We start from the raw sequence: 6,000 nt of genomic DNA, 5'->3' as shown, positions 1-6,000 counted from the left end.
GTACCCTTTCTAAATCACAATTCAGAACAAAGCTACTTTAATTATAAGATGGCGAAACAAATAGAATGTCCATGGCTTATACCACTCAGGAGTTAAGGAAAGGAATTCACAGCAGAAATACTGTCTTTGTACATGACTTGAACTATACATTAAAGAAGGTAATAATGATGATGATAATAATGATACTTATGTAGCACTTTACATATTTCAAGTCCTTTCAGGCTACTGACTAGGTACACTGTTAATTTCTGTTGATTCAGCAATGACATCAGTGGGCGTCCTCGAGGGTGGCATTATGCAGTATGACATGTACGCGTCTCATGAAAAGGAAGAGAGGGTAAAAAAAGAGGGAAAACGGATTTCTAATGCGCTCACTCTAAATACTAAGAAAATGTGTCTGAGAACATAATATGGGGGCTGGGGAGATGATTCCGTGGGTAAAGTGTTTGCTACACAAACATGATGCCCTGCATTCTAATACCCAGAAGTCACATTAAAAAATGATATGTACATCTCAGGGGCTGGAGCAGAGGCTCGGTCATGAAGAGTGCTTGACATGCTTGCAGAGGACTGGATTTCAGTTCCTCGTACCCACATCCTGCAGCTCTCAAACCCCTGGAGCTCCAGTTCTTGGGGACTTGCTGTTTTCTTCTGGTCCCAAGGGGACCTGAACTCACATCAAGTGTGTGTGTGCGTGCACGCGCACGGGCGCGCGCGCGCGCGCACACACACACACACACACACACACACACACACACACACACACACGAAATAAAATAAAATAAAAAGGATTTTAAAAACTGCTGAACTTAGTAGCCATGTCTTTAATGTCAGTGCTCCTATAGCAAGATGGGAGATGGAAAGAGAGGCCAAGAGAGGAGAGTAGCTTGGTGTACACAACAGCAAACTACCAGAGACAGTCAAACAAAAAGGAAGGCAAGGACTCATACCGGAACTTGTCCTCTGATCTCCACTCACATGACCCCACTGCCCTCCCGCCCCACAGGGGTGTGCACACCTGCACACACCACACAGTCATACAAAAATCTTAAGTATATATGGAACTTGTGGCTGGTGAGGTGGGGTTCAAAAGCTTAAACGCTAATGAGAAATTCCAGGTCCTCTGTCACTCACTCGGGTGACCCAAAGCTACAAGTGATCAAGTCCAGAATGTTACACGTGTCACATTTATTCTCTCCTTTTCTTGCTTTGCTGGGGATCGGAACAAAGGCTCTGTCTGTGTGAGCGGGAAGAGTTTTACCAGTGAGCCCCAGCCCCAGCCCCCACAATGCTATTCTAGATCTGTGTTCAAAGAGTAGGCTGCGTCTATCAAAAAGCTCAAGCTGCAAACTTTCTTAAGACAAGTGGGAGAGAGCAGAGCGGAATCATTAAAGGCGTGGAAAGATGCCTGCTGCAAGTAGCATCGGTTTATTGCTGATCTGAAGGGCATGGCTGGCTTAAAGGTGGGCCAGAAATGCAGCCTTTGATGGTTTTATAAAGGGTCTCGGAGATGAAGTCGGGCTCTCCCCGAGACAGGCCGGGAGGGCGGTGAACATGAGCGTCTCCTCTTTAGACTTGGTTCTTACAAGTCTGACAGGTTCTTGGTACAATTATATAACTACATATGCAGTTGGCAGATAGGGATGAACGAGGTGCTCTACGTGTAATTACATGTAGCAAAGTGTGTACTTTTATTTGGTGGGTACTTACATCGTGCTGTGAATAGTGTACTTAGAAATAATTAACATAAAGCATTAATTTAAAAAACAAAACAATTAAAAGTAGTTTGGCTTTCTTGAACTAAAAAAAAAAATAGATCTGGAATCTTCTTTCATTACTTACAGCACTTAGTGTCAAATTGTTCTCGAAGGCAGTCACAGCACACACACACACACACACACACACATATGCACAGGCACACACGCACATTCACACACGCACACACCCACACACACACTCTCACACGCACACACTCACACTCTCACACACACACTCAAACACACATACACACATGCACAGGCACACACACACATTCACACATGCACACACTCTTACACGCACACACTCACTCTCTCACACACACACTCAAACACACACTCACAGACACACACACACACATTCACACACACTTACACACACCTCTGTTATTCATAATGCTTTGATTTAAAGAACAGGCCTTTACAAATTTGAAGTGTTTCAAAACTTCAACTTTGTAATTTTGTCTGGTCTTAGATATTTGATAATTAAAGACATTGGCAAATTTTTTGAATAAATACCTTGAGATAATTTTAAACCTCTCTCTATATATTTTATGTGGTTTGTTTTTGTTTGTTGAGACAGGGTTTCTCTGAGTAGCTCTGGCTGTCCTGGAACTTCCTCTGTAGACCAGGCTGGCTCCAAACTTAGAGGTCTACCTGCCTCTGTCTCCTCAGCGCTGGGATTAATGGAATGTGCCACCACTGCCCAGCTCAACTTCTATATTTGTTCTTTTTATTCTTTTTTGGGTTTTGTTTTGTTTTGCTTTGTTTTTAAGACAGGGTTTCTCTGTGTAACCCTGGCTGTCCTGGAACTCACTCTGTAGACCAGGCTGGCCTCAAACTCAGAAATCTACCTGCCTCTGCCTCCCAAGTGCTAGGATTAAAGGCATGCGTGCGCCACCACTGCCCAGCAATTTCTATATTTGTAAAGATCAGATTTTTTTCCCATATGACTTACTATGTTTAGGAATTATTTTTTCTACCATCTACAGTCATGTCTTTATGACAGTGAATACATTATGGTGTGAGTTTTAATTGAATTTTATTTTTAACTATGTGTTTGTGTTTGTCTATGTAGGGTATGTGAATAAGTGTGTAGGTGCCTTCAGAGGTTAGAGGCATTGATCGGATCCCCTGGAACTGGGATAATGGCTGGTTGTTAAGTTGCCTGCCTGGCATGGATGCTGGGAGCTGAATTCAGGTCCTCTGCAAGAGCAGCAAGAAGTCTCAACCACTGAGTCATCTCTCCAGCCCCTGTGCTGTAGTTTTTAGAGTTGTGTGTTGTTTATGGTTATGTAAAAATTTTCATTTCTTTATTATTCATGCACATGCATGTGTGTATGATGTGTGTGTGGCCATATGTGCCGTGGCATTCATGTGAAGGTGAACAGACAATTTTTGTAGGTAGATTGCTCCATCCACCTTGTGGGGCTTGGGGATCAAACTCAGGTTGTCAGGGCTTTTAGGGCAAGTGCTTTAGCCCACTAAGGTATCTCCTCTGCTCTGCAATGTTTCTTGTTGGATGGAAACTATTTGAAACCAGTTCTGCTTTGGATGTTAAAACACTAAGGAAGCCGGGCGGTGGTGGTGCAGACCTTTAGTCCCAGCACTTGGGAGGCAGAGGCAGGCGGATTTCTGAGTTTGAGAACAGCCTGGTTTATAGAGTGAGTTCCAGGACAGCCAGGGCTACAAAGAAACCCTGTCTCAAAAAAAAAAAAAAAAAAAAAAAAAAAAAACCAACAAAAACAAAAAAAAAAACAAACAAAAAAACAAAAAAACCCCAAAAAGCTTTGTGTTTTTCCTTCGACACATATAGTTTAGAAGATTTTGGAATTACTATGATGATTTTAGTCTGGTAAAGATTCCAGATTCTAAAAAACTCAGTGTTTCTTGGAGAGAAAATTTATAGGGAACAAATAAGAAATCAGTCCATAAAGATCTTTTTCCTCCTTAGAGGTTAAGATTCTTTGAGGGAGCTTTTGCTTTGTTTTAAATATTGCCCTTCAATATAAAATATTTTTCAGTTTAGAAGAAAATCTTTCTTTTAGATAGGGTCTTGTTTTGTAACTCTGGCTAGTCCTGACCTCAAGGTGTAGCCCAGGATGTCCTTGGATTTGTGACAGCCCTCCTGCCCCTATCTCTCTTGGATGAGTAGATAAAAGGAATGCACCGCCAAGCCCAGTTTGGAAGCATTTCCTGATGGCTAATTCTTTCAAGGTTTTAGGTGCAGTTTATAAGAACAGTGATTCCATTTGAGTCTTTGAAGACCCAAACGCATTTGCATTTCTGGGAATTTACTTAGGGAGGATCAGAGGTACAGGTATTACCCTACAGAGACTCCCCAACTTTCCCCTTAATGGGTTTTATAAACTAAACATGGATGCCATCCCGGGGAGAGTCTTCAATGGGAGCAGAATAAAGAAGGGTGAAGTCCTTGAGGTAAGTTACAATGTTCTTTAACATTTCTTAGAGTCACTGCAACCGCAATAGATTCTTGCCCTCATTCTGTACTAGTATTATTTGCCGTTGTTGTTGTTCTTTGAGGCAGGGTCTCAGAACAAGTCTGGCCTCGAATTCCCTATACATGACCATGAGCTTCTCCTCCTGCCTTTACCTCCGGCTGGGATGGCAGCTGTGCACCGCCATGTCAGCTAATCCTATTTTATTTCACTGTTTTGGGTAGTAATACAGCATCCACAGAAGAAACCGAAGGCTGCTGGGCTCCTGCATTTCCTACACAGTTGCCCCGTCTGGTGCTAAGCTGAGTGATCATGGTGCCAGGAACAGATATCGTGTTGATCAGCTCTCTCATTCGATGACAGGGGGCTTATTTTGGAAAGCTTGGGGTGGCAATTAGTCATGCATTGGGAACTGTGAGTGCTCTTCCCCTAAAGGGAGAAGCTAACCATGAAACCAAATGACTGAATGCCTCTGGATTGTTTTTCTTATGCTTCATTCAAAGTCATATCAATTATATGTCAAGCTTTCTTTTCCCTCATTAGAGCCATCCTTTCTCACAGTGGGTTCTAGAAGGATCTGATCACTCACTGTGTTATCTTTGTGGGTGTCGATGGAGATAGAAGTCCTCAAACCCTTTCATTTTTAAAATATTTTAAGCAGCTGGTAACTTTGTAGGTCCACTACACTCAGACACCAGTGTAGTGTAGGTTTTATAGTACTTCGGGTGGGCATAAACGTGCAAGAAAAAACTAGCCTTTGAAATGCTTATAATTTGCTCTTTATCAAATTTTATTTATTAATTATGATGTTGACGATGCGTGCAGTGGGGCACATGCCAGAGCTAGTGGGGAGACGTGGGGTCAGTTTTCTCCTTCCTCCACATGTATCCTGGGAATGGAACTCAAATACACTTGTCTAGCCAGTGCTTTACCCACTGAACCACCCCACCATCCCTAAGTTGTTCTTTTATGACTATACTTGTTCTAAACATCTTAAATGCATTCTTTAAAATTTTGTCACAAGTCTTTGCATTATTACTTCATCCACCCAAGATCTTTTTTGATTAGTGAATTATCTTTTGAAATGAGACCATTTTATTCCACTAGAGAAGTTATCCTAATTTTTTTTTTTTTCCTCCCCTCTTCCTGGCTGAGGGCAATAAAGTTTGTGCAACCAAAAACTCTGTTAGGAGAAATCTAAATTTTATTTAAATAAAGCTTAAGCTCTGGGCCTCCCAATGTAAGCCAGGTTAACATGCAAAAAGTATAAACATAACTAGAAACGGAACAATTGTATTTAATACCCGTCAAACTTATATCTAAAATATTGCCATGGATTCAGAACTCTGAATTCCAACCAGATGTGGTTCTACTATTACATAGGTCATATATATTTCAGTTTTTAAAGTTCAAACCCAGGGGATCGACAGGATAATTAGATTGAGAACATCTGTGGTAAATCCATACCATTTCCCCGACCGTTCCCCACGAGAGGAAATTTGCTTGTTTTAATGCTCCCGCACATTTTGCCTAGCCACCTTTAGGTCCAAATTTGTCATTCTTGCTGGCCACCGTACAAGCTTAGATGGTCTCTAAAATGCAAGATAGGGAAAACCGGGTAAGATCTAAGAGGCTTTAGGTGGTAATGGAGTTGCTACCCGTCTGGATCCCGGTCAGGGCGTGGCCAAATGCGCGGAGCTGGGGTGGGCACGTGCGCTGGGGGTGGGCGTGTGGGGGACCCCCGGGGACCCGAGTGTCGGGGAGCCGCTGCCCTCTACCGGGCG

Source organism: Arvicanthis niloticus, chromosome 24, assembly GCF_011762505.2.
Source record: "Arvicanthis niloticus isolate mArvNil1 chromosome 24, mArvNil1.pat.X, whole genome shotgun sequence".
Taxonomy (NCBI): domain Eukaryota; kingdom Metazoa; phylum Chordata; class Mammalia; order Rodentia; family Muridae; genus Arvicanthis; species Arvicanthis niloticus.
Note: the sequence above shows the minus strand (reverse complement) of the source record.